This window comes from Scaptodrosophila lebanonensis, unplaced genomic scaffold (assembly GCF_003285725.1).
Source record: "Scaptodrosophila lebanonensis strain 11010-0011.00,11010-0021.00 unplaced genomic scaffold, SlebRS2 tig00000001-arrow-pilon, whole genome shotgun sequence".
Lineage (NCBI taxonomy): Eukaryota > Metazoa > Arthropoda > Insecta > Diptera > Drosophilidae > Scaptodrosophila > Scaptodrosophila lebanonensis.
The window spans coordinates 21,478,078-21,498,767 of record NW_022060529.1 but is presented as its reverse complement, the minus strand read 5'-3'; the positions used below and the strand labels follow the sequence as shown (position 1 = coordinate 21,498,767).

General features: G+C 39.1%; 1 protein-coding gene across 1 annotated transcript in view; it reads right to left on the bottom strand.

Moving 5' to 3' along the window:
- Positions 1–20,690, bottom strand: part of LOC115633116 — a 45,190-nt gene that overhangs the window by 22,974 nt on the left and 1,526 nt on the right. The window lies entirely within an intron of this gene.

Sequence of the window (20,690 nt, the reverse complement as noted above, 5' to 3'; positions counted from 1 at the left end):
TAAGTAAACCAAAAATCATTGTCAAATTATATAGCTTTCAACTAGATTTTTGAATTGTTGAACTGAATGACTAATAATGAATCTTTAATGGTACATACATACATATAAGTATATACATAAAAAGTAATTTGATATTTGTTTCTATTATGGAAATGTTCTGTAAGTATATCTATAATGTAAGCAAAAACACGACGGGCAGGGCCTGGTAGTATTCATATATGGATTGTTTCAATATTTATTTATAGATAGAAAGTGCGTAGGAACTACAAGTACATATATATTTGTATAAGGGAATTTTGGATTTCAGTGCGCGGTTTTTTCAGAAAATAGGAAATGCAGAGCAGCAATTGAATTATTAAGGAAACCACCGCTTGTGCGACAAAAAACTCTATCCACTGCATAATTACTGTTTATTCCGTTTGATGTGGCGATAAAAACTTATTGCTAAATTGCAGTTGAAGGTGGATTATAATGAATGTTGATGTGTTTGGATTTAATAAAACCGGACCCCCTGCGAAAAAACAAAAAAAAAAAAAAAAACAAAAAAAAATTGAGCGGAAGCAATGTGCGAAGCAATCTTGGCACCACATTAAAGATTAATCAATATGTCCGATGTGCAATAAGTAAATTTCCAGTTAACATGTGTATGCCAGAGTAGACGGCAATGAAAACGACCGTTGGCTGTTTGTGTGAACAGTCAACAAAAAAGACCTCATTGAACTCGACTCGACCTGATCTGAATGGGGACTTGTGCCTGCTCCGGGCTCGTCTCTGGCAAATGAAAATTCACACAATGTCCTAACACATATAAGCACGCGCGCACACATGCATGCATGTGAGAGGCCATTGTTGATTTAATGGCAGACCAGCTGCGGCCCACTGCACAACAATGCGGTACTTATAAATTTTCGTCCTGGCCCCCTCTCTGTGCCTCCCCAGTGGCAAACAATGTAAGAGGGAATGGTAGGGAAGGCATAAAAAACACAACAACAAGGTAAAAAATACTCGTGCATAAGAAAAGAAAAAGATAAATTCTTCAATGCGCCAAAGTGAAATAAAAAATTACTTCATGTATTACAATTTTTTGCAACATACGCAAAAAACCTAATAAAAAAGCACCCGCCAAGTTGGAGCTTCTTCCTAAGGCAGGGGCACAGCTGACCCTTCTGTGATGCTTACAGGCATTAAAATGAATCGGGCTGCTGTTAAGCTAAGCTCATTTTTATTCTTCATTTTTTGTTTTTCGGTTTGCTTCTTTGCACTTCCAAAACTTGTGCTACAAGTTGGCAACAGTCGTTACCCAATAAGAAAATTCAAATGCAAGCCAGAGCCGCAAATTTGCCGTAAGCAAATTTTGGCTAATGAAAAGTCATTAAAGGGCCAGCCTTCAATATTTTCGAAACGAAAACTTGCTAAAGAACTGCCAATTAAATTATGCATAACGCTTTTAAGTCGTTAAGAGCGCATTAAGCGCCGATATTCCCCCACTCAACGCAAAGACGCTCTTCAACTTTCTGTCGAAAATTTCTGCGTTGTCTGCCAGTCAGTGTCCACAACTATAATAATGCCAATTCGTTACTCATACGCCTTGTTGGTCAGCAGCATTCTTACATCCCATCCCCGACATCCCAGATACGCACAAATATCGGCCATGTGCATATGAAAAATGTGTTGCCAATTGCAGTTAATTGAAATTGCAACACTTGCGTAAAGTAACTTGGCCAGGTCTGTGAAAAATTCATAAGCTTTGGAATGCCTTTACCGAGCACATTCAGAGTTGTGTATAAAAAATGCATGCGCCATGCCCTCGTTACCAGGACACAGTCATGGACATGCAGTTTTAATATCAACATCAATCGAGCATTTACAAACAGTTACTAGCTTTGCCTCCCTATTTACTTTCGATGGGAGACGATTCTCGAGTATACGATTCAATACGATATGTATTTTAGAATTATTTAGGAAGCTCTTGCGTGGTTATCACTTATTTTAAATCATAATACATTAATTGAATAATTGAAAAAAAAAAAAAAAAACACTTAGGCAGCCTCTTTAGCCACAAAAACTGTCGATTAAGGAATATATGCAGCCATAACATAAATTTCTTAATAAGGTATCTAATTTAGTGTTTTTTTTTTTTGTATCTAAATGGAAATGCTTAACATGACTTTATATTTCTTCCTTTATTCGTCATTTATTAATACTTGTGTACTCAATTGAATTCTGGATATTTTGATTAATTCCGTAATCAATGGGATTTAAATATTTTGAAAAGGGTGCTTTCAAAATATTTTGTGTTTTATTTACATATATATATATATATATATATATATATATATATATATATATATATATATATATATATATAGATATATATATATATATATATATATATATATATCTATATATATATATATATATATATATATATATATATATATATATATATATATATATATATATATATATATATTGAGGATGACGAGGCAGATTTAATATTCTGATTTTTCGAATAGTTACAAAATAAGGTATCAAACAAGAAAAGTGGGGATTTAATTGTTCTTACAACTTGCCTAGTATCTGTTTTATGGGCCCTCCAAACAATACATTATATTTGAAGAGTAATTCTCACACAAAGAAAATATACTGAAAAAACATTAAAACAGTGCTAGCCAGAAGTATTTATTTACTTAAAGCTGCCATTTGAACAGTTTTGGCCAACTTATTTTTTATTTATGAACCACTCACACTGCTGGATGGTATGGTGTTATTAGTGAGACACTTATGTTAAAGATGTTATTCGAAAGTGAATCACTTTGTCTTTGTCCTACGGTTGCTGTCGACTTTCTAGCTGAAGGACTTGAGCCTAGACTGAATGAGAATGCCTGTCATCGGAATGAAATGGTGCACTGACCATATATCAGTAGGCCATGCATTTATGCACTTTGCGACATGTGAAGCAGAGAATGCTTTGACTTAACGCTTCGGAGGCAATGAATAAATTACGACCACCTCGTCAACATGCAAAGGCGCTGAGGTGCTGGAAATTGTAGTGCAGTGTGCCTGCTGTGTGTGAAGGAGTAATTGAGCTTTATTTGAGCAGCGTTAGCTAGCTAGCTAGCTGCTCCAAAAATAGGCAACATATTTTTGCCGAAACTTTTGCCAAATATTTGATTTAGCAATTAACATTTGTTTTCCTGAGCAAGTAAAAGGTCCAAAATCATCAACAGGCGCCTGATACAATGGACTATGCCAAGTAAAACCAAAAGTGCACTTCAGCTAAACACCAACACAACAAAAAGAAGCAGCAACTGCAGCCACCAACTACTACAACAATGACGCTGATGGCAGCGGCAATGGAACCGACAACACTTTAAATGTTACAGCTTAACCTCGACTGGCAATCCAAACAACGCGCAGACTCACACTCACCCGCACATCAGTATACTTGTGTGCCTGGATGTGCTGGTGTTTGTGTGTTCTCTTATTTATGTGCAGTACGGTGGCTGTGTGTGCGAGTATGTCAAATTTAAGCGCTTGCTTATGAAAGCTTCAACAATGGCGCAAGAAAAATGCAAGTGGAAAACAGCGGCACCAGCAGCAACAACAAGGCACACGACGCAAACACCACTCAAAAATATCCAAATGCAGGCTCTACACACACAGAACACAATATATGTGCACACAGACACAGACACATACATGCATAAGTCAAAAGTGAACATTGCCTAAAAGAGATGCCATTTTAAAAACAAAGCCTATTCTGTTTTCAATTTAAATTAACTGTCTACTAAGAACGGATAATTTTTGCCAGCAACTATATTTTTAAAACTTATTAAATAAAATAATGTTAACAAGTATGAACTAGAAATTATTAGTACTGCTAAAAGAAGAGTCTGTTCGATTATTTTATGTCAATATTATTATTATTAAACGTCCTGTTATAAGGAAAAATTGCCACGAATATAAAAAACCTCCAATGGAACTCTTGTCTTCGATATATGTATATTCGTAGAGTTCATAGGCGTGATCTGAAATGTGAAAATTTTTAATTTTTGCTTCAATTCTAAATCCTTGAAAATATTCAGATTTCTGATTTTTGCGGAATCGACATAAAGATTTTCTAAATATGCTTATTTAAAATATGAATTGTACGTAGAAGAATTTTTTTAGAGAACATGCAGAAAAAAGCTAAGCTACAAATATTAATGTAAGTGTTGTATTTATCAAATTTATTATGATAATTACTGTTTTTGAATATTTGGTTATAGAAGAATATTGGATAAATAAGAATATTTATATTGCATTGTCGGTAAACTTTCTTTATAGGTTTTATCTACAGTTTATGACAGCACATGTGATTAGCTCATTTTTAAAGCATATACTATACAATTTAGATATTGTTAAAACACATGTGCCACATTTTACTGTAAATACCAAGTAAATATCTATATTTACATATGTATATATACAAGTAGTATATATATCTGTATGTGTTTATATTCAAATATATTTGCTCGTGTAGACGTGCGTTATGTGACAAGCATAAAGAAGTGACAGGCGACACAAACACACTCGCAGAGAGGCAGAGGCGGAGGTAGTGGCAGAGGTAGTGGCAGTGGCAAACGAGCCTTGCCACGTTGACGCGCTGGCAGCCGCCGCAAGGGACAAGTCGCCCCTCCATTCAACCCAACAAGCTGAGCAGGACCAACCCATCTCAGCCCAGCGCACGTCCCTTTTGCCTGTGCATAATTGTTTGTCACTTGACGCGCGGCCTGTTCCGCTGAAAGTTCCGCACTCAACGCACACACACACACACACACACACACACACACACACACACTCATCGTGTGGGAAAACCACTCGAAGACCCCTCATCCTACAGGCCGATTTGTCTCCTGGACTCGATCGGTAAGGTGCTGGAGAGACTGCTCTGCTCGAGGCTCGAAACAGCAATCGGTCTATCCCCCAATCAGTACGGGTTCCGGAAATCGAGGTCCACCATAGACGCGATCAGTAGAGTGGTGGATCTTGCGTCGAAGGCAATATCAGGTAGCAGATGGAAGGGAGGTGCCAAAGAATACTGCCTGGTGGTGACCCTCGACGTCAAAAATGCATTCAACTCGGCAGACTGGGGATGCATTCTCAACGCACTGGTGGATCAAGGCGTACCCACGTGCCTGGTGCGCTCCATTAGAAGCTACCTTAGCGATCGGATACTTAGGTTTCACACATTGTCTGGCACCAAATCCCTCAATGTTGTTGCTGGCGTCCCCCAAGGGTCGGTCCTAGGGCCGCTGCTCTGGAACGTCATGTACGACGGCATTCTCCGCCTCCAACTCCCACCCGGTACGGAGCTAGTGGGGTACGCAGATGACGTCGCAATTGTAGGCGTTGCGAAGGACATCAAAACCGTGGAAGACGCGTGCAACCGCTGCATCCGGTCGATCATCGACTGGCTGAACACCGTGGGCCTGGAACTAGCGGCGGGCAAAACAGAGGCAGTGCTAATCAGCAGCCGCAAGGCGGTAGAGCAAGCGCACATATCAATTGACGGTACTCTCGTGCGGTCCAAACGTTCAATTAACTACCTTGGGGTTAGATTGGATACGAGATTGTGCTTTCGTGAGCATCTGGAGCAGACGAATAATAAAGCTGCAGAGGCCACACGGGCGCTAGCCCGAATTATGGCCAACACTAGGGGCCCAAAGCAAGGTCGGAGGTTATTGCTTATGAGCGTAACCAAATCAATAATGCTGTACGCGGCACCGATATGGGCTGCCGCGGTGAACAAGAGGAGCTACATCCGCGACCTCGCTGCTACATACCGTCTTGGCGCTCTCCGTGTCTGTAGTGGATTCAGGACGGTTTCTGACGATGCCGTACTGGTGATCTCGGGGATGGCACCTATCGACCTCCTCGTCCTGGAGGCGAACTACCTTCACAGTTTTGCTGCCGGGCGGCCTCGAAGGGACGCGCGGGCGGCGGCTAGACGTACGACGGTAAGCAAGTGGCAAGAGCGATGGAATGCCTCGTCAAAAGGCAGGTGGACCCACACGCTAATCACTAACGTAGCATCGTGGATCGGCAGAACACATGGCAAGGTCGACTTCCACCTGACCCAACTTCTGAGCGGCCACGGTTGCTTCAGAAGTTATCTTCATAGATTTGGGCACGACTCCAGTGCGGAATGCCCGGCCTGCAGAGGGATACCGGAAGATGCTAACCACGTAGCCTTCCATTGCCCAAGGTTTGGGGCGGACAGAAGGAGACTGGAGGCGACAACCGGATCACCCCCAACGGCGTCGAACTTTGTGGCCAACATGCTCGCTAACGAAGAGTCGTGGGCTGCGAGCGCAAACTTTGCGGCCTCCGTTATGGGCAAGCTCAGGAAACAGGAGCGGGACAGGAGCGCGATATAAGCGGGTTGATCGGCCGGGCGAAGCAATGCCTAACGGCCGTACCGCCTGGACTTTGACCTGCGTATATCATTATTATTATTACTTTTACTTTTACTATTATTATTATTACTCCTATTGTTATTTCTACCTATTCTATATTGTTATTTTTCCACTCTAAAAATAAAGAATACAAAAAAAAAAAAAAAAAAAAACACACTCATCGTGTATATATGTGTGTGTGTGTGTGAATGTGTGTCAGCTAAACAAGCAGCAGCCATGCGCCCAATGCCATTTCACCTTGATGCTTGGATTTGTCACTGTGTATGTGTGTGTGTGTGTGTGTGTGTGTGTGTGTGTGTGCTGTTGTTATTGTTACCAAATGCAAATGTCGCTTTGTTGTCAAAATCATAAACATGGCCCTCGTTGTTGCTGCAACTGCAGCTTTTATTGTTGTCAAGATTTACAGCCATTTCATTCACACTTTTGTCAATGTGGCATTGGCGCTTTGCATGCCACGCACTTTGAAGCTGAAGCGACTGCCATGACAGACTGCCTTCAACGTTTTGCATAACAAGGGTCTGTCTCTCTGATGTTGTTGTTGCTGCTGTTGCTGCTGTTGCTGCTCCTCTTGCTGCAAACGTTGCATGCGCTCGTTCATTTCAATTATGCAACAATATTCGCTTAAAATTTCAATGGCTTCGGATTGTGCACTTGGCAGACAAGTGATGTGTTACCCTTTAAAGGTGCCCTTTGTAACATATTCTTTGACCCCACAGGCTTGCGGAAATACATTTTTTCCTATACCCGGTCATGCCAACGAATGGGCGGAAATTATTTGCAAGCCTTTGTTAAAATGTTGAAAAATCAAATCTGACTATTCACTGACACGCTCGCACGCACATTACTATACAACAACAATAACTGTGGGATAATGATGATGATGAAGAAGAAGAGGGTCCGGAACTGTTGCTGTCAAGCTGCCCATCAGGCGAGGCAGTCGAACAAAGAGGCTGGGAGACAATTACAGACCGTGTGCATAATTCAGTGAGTGCTCCCCAAGGTGTGATACGTTTCAATAAGACATTGTGGGCAAATTATTTTAACATTTTGCTTTACAGCCGGCACTCAAAGGAAGCGCACACATACACTAGCTCATGTGTGTGTGTGTGTGTGTGTGCGACGCCATATTAGCCAAGAGGCATGTCAGCACATGCAGTCAGCAAGGCAGAGGACCATTAGAGTATGAATGGCAGCTATTAGGCCATAAAAGCATTATAAATGTTTGCTCCTATTCATTGAATTTCCCAATTCTCTATACATTCAAATGCTAGCTTAAGTGTTAATAAATGATATTTGCATAAATACCACATGAAGTAGCAAATTAATTAAATAAATTCGAAATATCTTAAACTGAAAACACAAAGTATACAAATGTAATTAAGCTGAAAGGAAATTAAAGTCTTAATAAAGTCAAAATGTATTTATGTAAGCGATATAAACGCCCGCATCATTGCTCTACAACACAATTGTAAATTAATAAAAATATTCAACTTTTTATCCTTGTAGGGCATGACACCATTGGTTAATTTTATCTTCGTTCGACTTCCGCCTTTCTCTTACTTCGGAAAGAGTTAACCGAGTATTGTGGCAATAATAATAAGAATGCAAACGGGGTTGACGTTTTCGTTGCATCCTGTTTTTAACATTATTTTAACATAATATTACAATTAACCCAGCAGATGAATAAACATATAATATAATAATAATGGCCTACGAACTCAGACATGTAAGTAAATTGCATAAAAATGAATCGTTTTGTTGTCTTTTCATTTTAAAGTTACGATTTCTGAGCTAACCCTCTTCTGCAGCACTCCAGTGATTTACATATTTTGTTCTCAATTTATGATATTTTATGATTAATAATTTTGTAAATTGCATTTCATCTTTATCGGTCTCTTTCTGTTTATTACTATTGAAGTTTGTATCTAACCATAGGATAAATACATTATTTTGTTCCAATTTATTTTAATTTTTATCAAGTCTAGTAAGTTCTTTAGATATTAAAATCTGGGAATCATGGCATAGCCCCATCGAACAGGAAAACTAGCGGGTGTAGTAATTACAAGCGTTATTGTTTAAATTAATTAGTTGTGCCATTTAAATTCTAAACATTTGTAATTTTTTTTGTAATCTAAGAATTCACATTTTTATAATCCATTAAAATTGAAGAGGTCTAAGAGGTGCATTTATTAAATCATATTTAATTTTAGCTATTATTATTATTATGCATACGCATGTGTATCTTGATGTATACTATATATGCCATGTACATATGGTACGAGCATATATAAATCCAAAGGAAAGTGCTCATTATGGCGGCAAACAAAGAAGGCCGCACCCAAAATTGCTGACTGCCGCAAAGTGTTGTCTATAACAACACACATCCAGATATAGAGATAGGCATATTGGTATACGTATATGTACGAGTACAAGTATGTAGGCAGATAGATAGGTAGAGTATTGCGAGCTGTCAAACACCTGGCTGTCACATCATATTTGTTTGCACTTCTTCCAACGCATCCCAATGGCTGAGTGACAAAATAGTGAATAAAGTGAATGGACGTATGAGCTGGGCCTATGGCTATGTGCAAGCTAACGTGGCTATGTTTGTTAATATGGGTGTGTGAACAGGCGTGCCTATGTGTTTGTAGATTGGGAGCAACAATATCAGGCCTACAAAGGTCTGTGTATGTAAGTGTATGTGTATGTGTGGGTGTGGGTGTGTGTGTATTGGAGTACATTGTGGGCCGCCTTGTCTGCCACACAATTTTATCAGCATTAATTTGTCAAATATTTGCAAAGAGTCCAGCACTATACATCTGTGTGTGTGTGTGTGTATTTGTGTGTGTGTGTGTGTGGGGAGAGTTTGGTTGTGTGAAAGCGTGTGAGCGTGAGAGCGTGTCTGTCTAATGATGGCAACAAAAAGCAGCAACAACAGCAATAACAACTGAAAACATTAATTTAATGAATTTGCTTGTAAACAAGTGAATAACCCGGCATATCTTTTCTGCCCTTTCTAGTACATTAATGGAGTGCACTCCATTCACTGAGACACACACAAACTACACACACATGTGACCGGGCAAGCAATATAATTTCGCAACAAAATTTCATTTCACATCTGAACGGACATAAAACTTTTCAACAATGCTCATTCAATAATTCACGGCGTGTGCAAATGAAAAAAGAAAAGAGCAACAAAACAGAATCGTAATAAACGAACCGGCAGGAGCAAAATCATAAAAAAGAGGGACTATAGCGAGCAACGGCACGTATACGTAATGCATTGATCCATTCGCATCACCAGCGTTCCACTTAAGTGTGTCCCGCGCCAATTTACGTCCTGTTGTGGGTGAGCATCGGTCACAGCTCAAACTGGACTGGAGCTCAGCTCAGCTCAGCAACGCCCAGGACATAATTGCATTAATTTGTGCGGCCGTGCCCCTCCTGGATCGGACTGGGGCTGACCGATGCTGAACCTGTTACTGCTGGTGGCTCTTCGTTGGCATTGTCGAAACTGAATTTTTTACCTCATTTTTTCACTCTATTCGAAGCGAATGGCTAATTGCTGATGCAATTTTTTAGCGCTCGTTCTGCGATATTGTTCAAACACAGCATGGAGTTGTTTTCAACAACACTGGCGGACACAGTGAGTCGCAATTCATTTATAAACCACAGCGCAAAACTAAAACAAGCCCCAACTCGTCCTATCATGCTGATCCAGAATATATAGTATACATATACTGTTTGGGGTCTGCATCGCCTCCTTCTGCCTAATATACTGTAACATACCTTTATTTATTTAATCATTTTATTAGCCCAAGCATTAAAATGCAGTAGGAGCAGAGGCTAACAACCCAGCTCCCAAATACTGAAATATGCATTAACAATAAATCTGGCAAAGGTCACTGGAGAGGCTGTTTCATAGCATTTTAAGTGGATATTTTTTGATCAATCAGCAATTGAATTTGTTTAGTTAATGAAATATTACATATAATATTATCTAATAGTGGTATTCGTGACAGCTGTTTACTTTTTTTTTTGAAGTAATCTAAAACAATTTGAATCATTTTATAGAGGGAAAGCGACTAACCTATGATAAACTTTAGTCAAATTGATTTTGTTGTAATCCTGTTTATAAGCTATTGTTTAATGATTGTTTCCTCACACTGCCAGCACAGACGAAATCTTATTCACCTCTAATGATCTTATGTTGTGAGAATTGGATTTGGCATCCCCAGAATGAGCTGTTTTAGTTTTTTCGTAGAAGAGCAGGAGCTGTTTTTTTCTTATTTGTTGCACCTTCTATTTATTTCAGCAATTGTTGTTGTACGCGAAGGCTCTATTGGCATCAGGACATAACTAAGTAACTAGATGAGGAAATATTGACATAGCCAAGCGAACCCGACCTCGACTTCAATCGCCTTACTATGCCACACTTTTCTGTTAATTTTATTTCGTTGGTATTTTATCTTATAACAGGTTCATCCAATTAATTTTTTGTGGCAACGTAAAACTGAGAGAATTATGCCAGACAATAAAAAAAACTTAATGAAGGAACATAAAGTTGACATTAAGTATTATTTGTTCGATAATCTACATTTAATCAAATTAATAGAACTTACTTTAATTGGTGGATCGATAGTTTAATTACTAAATTAAATGTGTAGATGTCTGACAAATGACTACATAATTAGTCATCATGAAGACTCACATGTCGATTGTTCGAATGTCTATAGGTATCTGTATAAATAGATTTGCATGCATCAGTTGGTAAGAGTTAGTGTCGCAAGGTGTCAAGTAAAGTTAACCGCAAGTTGTTTAAGGCCAAACGCCGCCTGTCAATTGCCTGCGGCTTTTGGGCGACATCATAGCCGTATTGCCGCCACACCCACTTCCCTACCCCCTTCCGCGATAAGCAGGACCTGTGGTTTGTGGCTGTTGGCTAATGGATGGTGGCTGGTGGCAGGTGGCAGGTAAATGGGTGCCCTGCTCAGCTGTGTTTACGAAATGTCAACGGACTCTGTTGCAGTGGGAACTGCACTTAGTCAACAATTTGCATATTTACCGCCAAGTTGGCAACAGCTTGAAAAAATCAACGTGCCATCATTAGGCCATTAGTATAGAGCAGCAAACTTGGGCCAGACGCATGCAAATTGTGTGGGAAATCGCTTGTAATTAACGAAAGTTTCAAGTTTGAAGCATGCCAAACAGGCATCAACAGCCATGGCAACACACACAGTGCGCAGCAGAGAGGGGCGAAGGAAGAAGGACGAAGGACGTACGTAAGCTAAGGCATAAGGTGCGCAAAGCATCGTCTTAGCCCGACTAATTAGAATCGCAACTAATTGAACTTTGCATGCTTAATGTTTGGCCGTTTACATAGTGTGTTGTGGCTCAAGGAAAAGTCAGAAACAAGTTACTTTTAAACTAAAATGGGCTTCAAGCCAGGGCTGTGTTTAAATAAAGCACCAGATTTTTATAAGAAAGCAACTTTTAGAAAATAGTTGTTAGTATCTTTGCGTATCCACCCACGAAACTCGAATTGAAAACAAATAGAGGGCGACAGCTTAGATACCGACTCAGATACAGCCGTGTAAAGACAATAGTTGACGTTAAAAATGTCAAGTCTACTAAAAAAAAGAAAATGATTATGTATCTTACTGAAACGTATTGCATTATTAATTAATTATTTAATTATTAATTCATTGAATATTTATTTATTTCAAATCCCATTTTAATTTGGGGTTTAACAATTGACTTAAATGTGTTTGAGCTTCGATATCGTGAATAGACATATACTTGTAGTTTGTGTGCGAAAACGGATGGAATTAAGGTGCATGAACCTATTTCTACCATTAGAATGCCAACTTTTCATTCTTCTAGATGTGCAAATAAATTAGAGTTTGGTAACTAGAAGAGCGTAATGTTATTGGTAACTGTACAAAAGCTGACCAGTTTAAAACACTATCCGGTCTAAAACATGGCCCTCAGTTTGGATTTAGGCTGCACTCATAGTGCATGCGGTCATTTCTTTTTATATTTTGATCGCCAAAATTGTAACTTGTATATATCTTAAGTTGAATTATTTTTAAAATAGTCTAAAGATTATCCTTAGTCCTGTAAACAACATTCATTTCAGTTTAATATTAAGCTTGGAACATTTAGTTGGAAGCAGGACAAAGCTTTAACTGACTATTGTTTTAAAAAGAAGGAACTTGTGAACAAAAAATATGTGGCCACATGTATTCAATTTTAGAAAATTAGCTTAAGCTGGATATGTGATTATAAATAATAGTAATAATCAAAATTAGGGATTACTAAGTGCCAGTAGTTTTATAACTATCTAGACGTTCATCCAGGTAAGCGAACAGACGGATACGAATTTAATTCGGTTCTCTAATTTTCGTCGCAATACAGCTTGTGTTTAGTCGACAAACTGTAGGTTTACTGTTAAATAGGATGTTAGCTGCATTAGAAAACGTGGAAAATATATGCATGTATGTATGTACATTAGGCAGTACATACGTGTAGATCTGTATAATAAATCTAAATATGAGTAAAGGGCGCAAACAAATACAAAACACCTCAAGGGCTGAATTAAACATAGATTGCCATTGGAAGCTTGCCTTTTGCAACAGGCTGTGCCAGCAACGGAAATTCCACAAGCCACGAGCAACTGTAAGAATGTGCCAGTGTGAGTGTGTGTGAGTGGGTGCGTACGAGCACATACACACATACATACTCGCGTGTAGAATATGTGTGAGCCACAAGCGACCATGCTTGAAATGCTTGCACTTAAAAAATGTATAAACAGTCGACAGCTGCTGAACGCTCGACGCTGCCCGCCGGCCTGACATTCAATCAGTGTGTGTGTTCGTCTGTGTATGTGTATGTGTGTGTGTGGTGTATATGAATGGGTATATTATGTACATTGTGTGTAGTGTATGATGGCGGCTGCAAAAATCTCTGGAGCACACACACACAAGTTTTATTGGACAACTAACTCAAAGCGTTTTTCAATTGCAGTCAAGCCTGGGCACTTGGTCCCAACGAACGTAACGGATATTTATGACAGACGCCGCTTTCATTGCAATTGCAATTGCAATTTGAGTTGTCTGCGAGACTGTGAGCTCAGAAACGAGCTCTTCCAGTGAGAATGATGTAATCATTTTGTACAAAATATAGAACAGAAAACAGAAAACGGAGAACCAGTCATGAGCCATGAGCCATCAGAGGCAAAAGGCAAGAGGCGAGAGGCAAGAGTGTGTCTGTTTTTGCGTCTTCCACTGATGCTGTCGCTGCTGCTGTTTTTGCTTACAAAATAATTGATTTTATACACACTCACATCCTTGACACAAATAAACAGTCGCAATGGCGCAGCGACGCGTTGCAACATAAGCAGCAGTGGCAGTGGCAGTCGTTGTGGCAGTGGTAGTGGCAGTGGCACCAGTACCAGCACCAGCACCAGCACATGCTGTTGCAGCCAAAGCTGCAGCAATGCACGAAAGTTTAACAAACTGCCTGGATAGTTTAAGCTGACAAGCTGATGCAGGACCTGCCCGACTGACTGATTGCCATTGCCTGACAGTAAGGGTATGAAACTTTTATGCCATTGAATTCATTCAATTTACGCGCTCTTACTGCACACTTTTAAAACGTAATTTTATTTTTCCATTGCTATGATTTTTAATTGAATTTTCCCTCATGCCGCCAAACAATTTCAATTCAACAAATTGCTTGCATTGTGCCAGTTGCAAAAAAATTCAACATCAATTTTATTGTTGCCACCATAAATTGACGTTGCATAAGGTGCACGGGAATGTAAAAATTGTATTTGTAAGTACACATACATACATGTACTAAGTATACCTGTGCATGATTTCTCATATATGGATACATTTCGCAGTGATTTGTCTTTTTTTCGTCAGTACATTCTTTATTACTATATTTTTATAAATATAGTTTGCAAATATGATTGTCTTTGAAGTCGATTTTCGTCTCAAAAGGCAAATATGGGTGGTTGTAGTATCAGCAATAAATTTAAGTCAGGGGTTAAATTAAAGAATGGGAATTAGAACTGATCAGTAATACGTTTAAATACCACATTGCTTATCCTATAAGCAGACTTTAAAGAAGATGAGCATTCGACCAAACGCCAGTAGATTTGCGCCCATAAATAATCATTACTATCACGTTCTCATTAAGGGTCTGTACAGAGGCTTCTTCAGATCCCTATATCATATAGAAAGCGAATAAGCTTGAAAACCTTATTGCTTAGAAAGATATTGAAACCAAGTTCAATATTAAGAATGTTGTTATTACACCTGGTGTTGCTTTACTCGCTGGTCGCAAATAAATGCCAAAGTGCGAGTTTTTAAAGGAGTTGTTGTTATAGTTGGCGCCTTGTCTCGGTACAGACGAAGAAAGAAAAAAAAGCAAAAACACATCAACTTAAATATGAAAGCATTTTCAGATTCCATTCACAGTTTTTTGGAGTCCGTCTATACAATTTCATTAAACCATATCTGGCATCCAGAATGAAGGATGTGTGAACAGAGAGACGGTCTGACGATTTGCGCACTAATTGTAGAAATTCGTTAAACACGCGAATTATTTTAATGAGGAATAATACCCATATTTTTAGTCAAATTAAGATTGCGGATGGACAAAAGCCCTTAGGTCTCACTGGTTGACCCAATCCCCACAGTTTCTTTTGCTTCAAATACGGGTAAATACGATGAATTCTTGCAAGGCACTGCCGTCCGTGCACCCTTGAGTACGTGGAAGAGGAAAAAATGCAAGCAAAATGAAGCTGAGAAAAAGCCCACGTAAAGGTGGTGTTGTTATAGAGGCAAAGCCGGTCTCTGCAGTCAAGCTGATGAGTTGTTATGCACTCATAGCTATGAGTGCCATAACCCGTGCTTGCACATTCATAGGAGCCCACGTAACCGTCAAGTGCACCGACAACATCGACTGTAACAAAAACAGCAGCTATATCTGCATATCAACAAGAGTCAGCAAAGTTCTCGAAGCCTCATCGTATATTCATTGTATTCCCAATGAACTGCTGTCGCATAAGACTACGATGCAAAAACAAGGAGGAAAAAAAAATATGCATACTCGTATAAGAGCCGAGAGCACGTGTTTCCACTTGCTTACCATTTTCTAGTTGAAAATGTTTGCTAATTTCCAAGCAAGTCGAAATTGCAGTGCTCCCAGGCTTGTGTGCTCTGTACACTTCACATAACTGCCCCTTGGAAATGGCTAATTGAAAATGGTGCGCTCGAATACCATTTTGTTGTGGGGTCCAAAATCGAGTTGGGTGTCCGTCCTTCCCTGTGTAGCCGTGTTGACATTTTGCATACTTGTATGAAATATGAAACGATTGCCTGCTTACGCTCGCTATTTGACAGGAACTGCTGTGCGTGCTTGAGACTCTATTTGCCGGACTTATTGCCGCATTTTCTTGCTGCCTTGCCACTAGCACAAAAGGCAACTAACTAGGTTGCATCTCTAGCACAGCGTTAATCGCTTCTTATTTGACATTATCGGCTGCCAAGGCTGGACAGCTTTCGCTGAACTTTCCTTATAAATTTTGCTGTCCTTGCAAAGATGCACCTTGCAGGTAATACGCAAATGAGAGCTTAACATAAATATCTTTGTTAAACAATTTTAATATCGAATCTAAGAAATTGTAATGTTGAAGTAAATACTTTTTTTTCCAAATTCGTTACCCTTAATTAGGAGTGGCACCTCTCATAATTCTTTTGAGAAGTTTTCATAATGCTACCATATACAGGACCAAGAAAGAAAACTAGTTTTTGTGTTAAGCCTCAAATTTGTTACAGGAAAATGTTTTGTTTTTAAATAAACCTCATTATGTGTCGTTAATAAAACATTGTAATCTTTTGTTACATCTAATTTTATTTTAGATGCCTCTGCAAATCGGGTTTCATCACATGCAAATCAAAAAGCAAACTATCTCTGTACCGACCTATTTACAATATTGAGAAACGAAACACTCGATGGGGTCGCGAGTGAGGCATATTTTAATTAATATCAACATACACAGTTCCTCAACATTCCAAAACTTGATTAAGAATTTCTGCTCATTTATGATAAATAACGCTCATTAATCAATATTACATTTTCCAGCATTTTCCAAAAGCATATTTAAGAGTCAAATGCTCTCTCTCTCTTTGATATACATATGTACTCGTACATAATAAAATGGCCTATTATTTTGAAAGTAAATAATGGAAACTTACATTGTAAATCGACACTTGTATGTAACACCTAACTACAAAACATACGCTTGCCATCAGATATGTGGAACTTTCGACTTTATTTAAAATTTTAAAAAAATAAGTAAATCCGTCTATTTCCATTTGATATTTTAACCGAAATATTTACATGCATAACACAACAGCATATGTTTTTGGGAGCCCTGCAGTCAGGTTAGCCGGCCCTGCATATATTTTGCTGTCACTTTTGGCATAAAACTGTGTAAATATATGTATGTAGATTTGTGTGCGTATGTTGTGGGCGGAGAATGTACTGATATAAATATTTATGCCCTTTAACTAAACATTTGCAACATGTTTGGCTTGTTTGGCTTTCACTAACATCATGGAGAAAGAGCCCGTGACCGACAGAGTTGATTGACTTTAATTGTTTGATTGATTTAATTATTTAATTGCCAATAGCTGCTGCTGCTACTGCTGATATCGATTTAACGTTGCTATCCATCAAGTTGAACAAAAACATCTAAGTACCAATGAATCAAGAGGAACAAGTTGCAGGCCGAGGCACTTAACATCATTGCGCTGATTAAAAATCAATACTTATAGTATAAAATGAAAATAAAATTAAGAGGTAGGTAGGTAAGTAAAAGAAAAACCTGCCATGCTATGCCATGGCAACTAATTGGGATTGAAAACATTCGGTAAATAGGAAAGCCAGAGTGGCAATGAGAACTTTAACTGAGAGCCAATCTATGTGCTCTACCGTTTCAACATATTCTGCCACGAAATAATGGCATTTTAAACAAATTGCCAAAAAGTTTTAATTATGTTCTTAAGATAATCAGACCACAAATATGTCACAATGGCGCCACAAAAGTGCCAAACGACAAACAATAACAATGGCCGAAATGCAATCAAAATGCCATTGAGAGTAGAATGGCAATGCGATGAAATTGAATTAGATTTGCATAAGCAAACAGCGCACGATGCCGTTAATAAATATTAAAATCTGAATTATACTTGGCAAACCAATAGGAATTTTATTCGTTGATAGCACAAGGCAAAAACTGACTACTGAGTGGTCTCCCTCTTTGCACATCTGGAATGGGGGGAGGGGTGATAGGGAAAGTGGGGGAGTATGTGGTGATGATGTAGGTGCGGTCGCATTTTGGCAGCATTTCAAAAGCAACGGCCTGGCATTTCAAGTGCAAAAAAGAGGCAAAGCCAAAGCCAAAATGCTAATGCACAAAAGGTAAAAGGAGCGGCGACAACGACGACAGCGATGACGACGAATTGAAAAGTGTTTTTCAAATGGCGCACTGCTACAATTACCAAGGCATTTTCGTTGATTTGTAACACGCTGCACAGATGCCAGCAACGGTCGAGAGGCAAACGAGCTGAGCTGAGATGAGATGAGACGAGACCGAACGGAACAGGAAGAATGAATAACAAGGACGATGGCGGTGGCTGTGGCTTTGTAGACCTCGCCGTTCACGTCGCCAACATCCAACATCGTTCAGCCGGCAAGTTCGAGTGCCGCACGTTGCCACAATTGTCACACAAACACTTTGCATTTTCAACAAACATACTCACATACATTCAACGGCACAGAAAGCACCATTGCCGCTCACGATTAAGTGGCAGAATATACTTTGAAATTGAACAAAAAAATTTTAAAAAGCAAAAAATGAAAGAAGAAAGAGGGAAAGGAAAAAAGAAAGGATCTTTAAAATTGTGAAGGCGCACAAATCATAAAAGTACATAGAAATTAGGGTAGAGCAGAAAGCGGCACAGTCGCATTGCTTGCTGGCAAAGCGCACCCAAAGCCCCAGGACAAGTCAGTTGACAGCCAAAGTCTATCCTCGCTATAAACCTCCAACAGGACTCTGGAAATATGTAGCTGTTGGCCAATTTAATGCCACCGTGCCTCGCTGTTGGACTTTATTGCAGCGCTTAAGCAACAACAGTTGAATTGCAATTGCATTTCATTTGAATTCGAATGAAAATGCAAATGCAAATGCGACTGACGCTCGTTACGTCTGACATAAATTAATTCTTTTTTTCTCTCAATTCCTTTTTTTGCATCATGTCACAAGCATGCCAACGGGCATACGAGTATGCCGTCCCACATATTTGATTGTTTTCCCCCCCTATCTGATAAAACGATAACATTTATTGTGATTGAAATGTAACAGCTATAAAAAATATCATAGCTTTATTGTCCGATGCGTTCAGGCGAAAGAGTAGTATAGCAGTTAGTTTGAAAGTTATTTGTAGCATAAAAAAACCTGCCAAAAATTATAATTCTAGCACAATTAATATAGTCGATGAAGACCTAAACAGTTTTGAAAACTAAATAAAGTTTCACACATAACTTTCATTTACTTCAAATGCACAGTAAAACGTTCCACTTATGAGACCTCGCATTCAGTATTACAATGCCCAATAAATTGATTAACCTCAATGCAATTGCAACAATTTAATTGTCCGACTGCTCACTGGTAACAGATAGCGAAATGAAACGATAATAAATTAAGCAGATTACATGAATTCATGAATAAATCGTAATCAATTGATTGCCCCAAAAGGTAGGCTATAATTACTTGCCAAAACGGATAATTGTGCAGCCAAAGTTCTCACAACTTGACGTGGTAGCCATAAGAAATGCAATTAAAAATGTACATGTGCACTTATAGTATATGGAAATAAGGATCTACTTGGGCGGCTTTATTTTACCCTTCACAAAAACGGTTAAATGATATTAATTTTTGTCCTTACAGCTCAATGAAACTGAATTGGTGTATGAATAAAGGCCGCAGAATTATCGTTTGCATTGTGATTTAAACCAATAAGTGCTTGAATGGTAGGAAATCGATCCACTTTTGATGCGAGGATAATCCAATGTCGATCAATCAGATAAGTGCACTGTTGGGAACATTTTATGCCTGTTCCACTATCAATGGCACCAAAAATCGAGCCACGCTGAACAATTTCTTATTACGAACAACTATAGTGTATGGCAACCAGGAGTATAGTTTGAAACCACTCTGCATCTTCTACTCAAGAGCAGTGGCAAGGATTTGGCTGGCAACATCGAACACATGATATCTCGCGAATGCCCCCGCGAAATCAAATGATTAGAAAAACTGTAAATAATTGGTAAGAATGCAGTTCCACAGTTCATCTACCACTCACATTTTATTGAATAGCGATAGTTGGGTCCGCCCCATTCTAAATCAATAGCAATATCCTTTTCTCCTACTTTCTATGAAGTATGCCCAGAAGCGCTGTGGCAGTGGGCGCAATAAGCAGCTATTGAAACAAATTTGTATGTGCTCAAGAGCTGTGCATTGTTGTGGACAGCACAATAAATATAAGTGCTGAGAAAAGACGAGACAAGCAAGAAAACGCTGAACAAATGAAAACGTAATAACAAAGTGTTTGGCATTTCCATTGCGACCCACGCTTTTGCAGCGACTGTCCATACTCTTTGCGTCTTGCCTGCCAGCGAGCATCGAATAAAGAAGCCGCAGCAACAACAGCACCAAGCAGAAGCATGGAGAATGATGAGCTACGCAGATGGAAGCCCGTGCTCAGTATTCGCATTGAGTAAATAATTATGTACATATTTGAAATATGGAATGGTCCGGCAACGAGGAGCAGGCACTAGTTGGCGGGTAAGCTTGACATTGTTGTGGTTTTAAGTCTTTGTCTCTGCATTGGGCGTGAGGGCCAACTATGCAGTCTCAGGCACAGCCACAGCCACGTGCAAGGTCATGAGGGATATTATTTAATTTTGCAATTGAGTAAAGTGTCTGCGGCAGTTGGAGCCCACAAAATCTATCAAATATACTTGTAAGTATTTCTCTTGTTATTGACAATTGCGTAGATTCTTAATTAAACAGAGCAACCGCAATTAGGCTAACACCATTTTATGATTTGTAATTAAGAGTCGTTAACGATTGTTTTGTGTGGGTTTTTA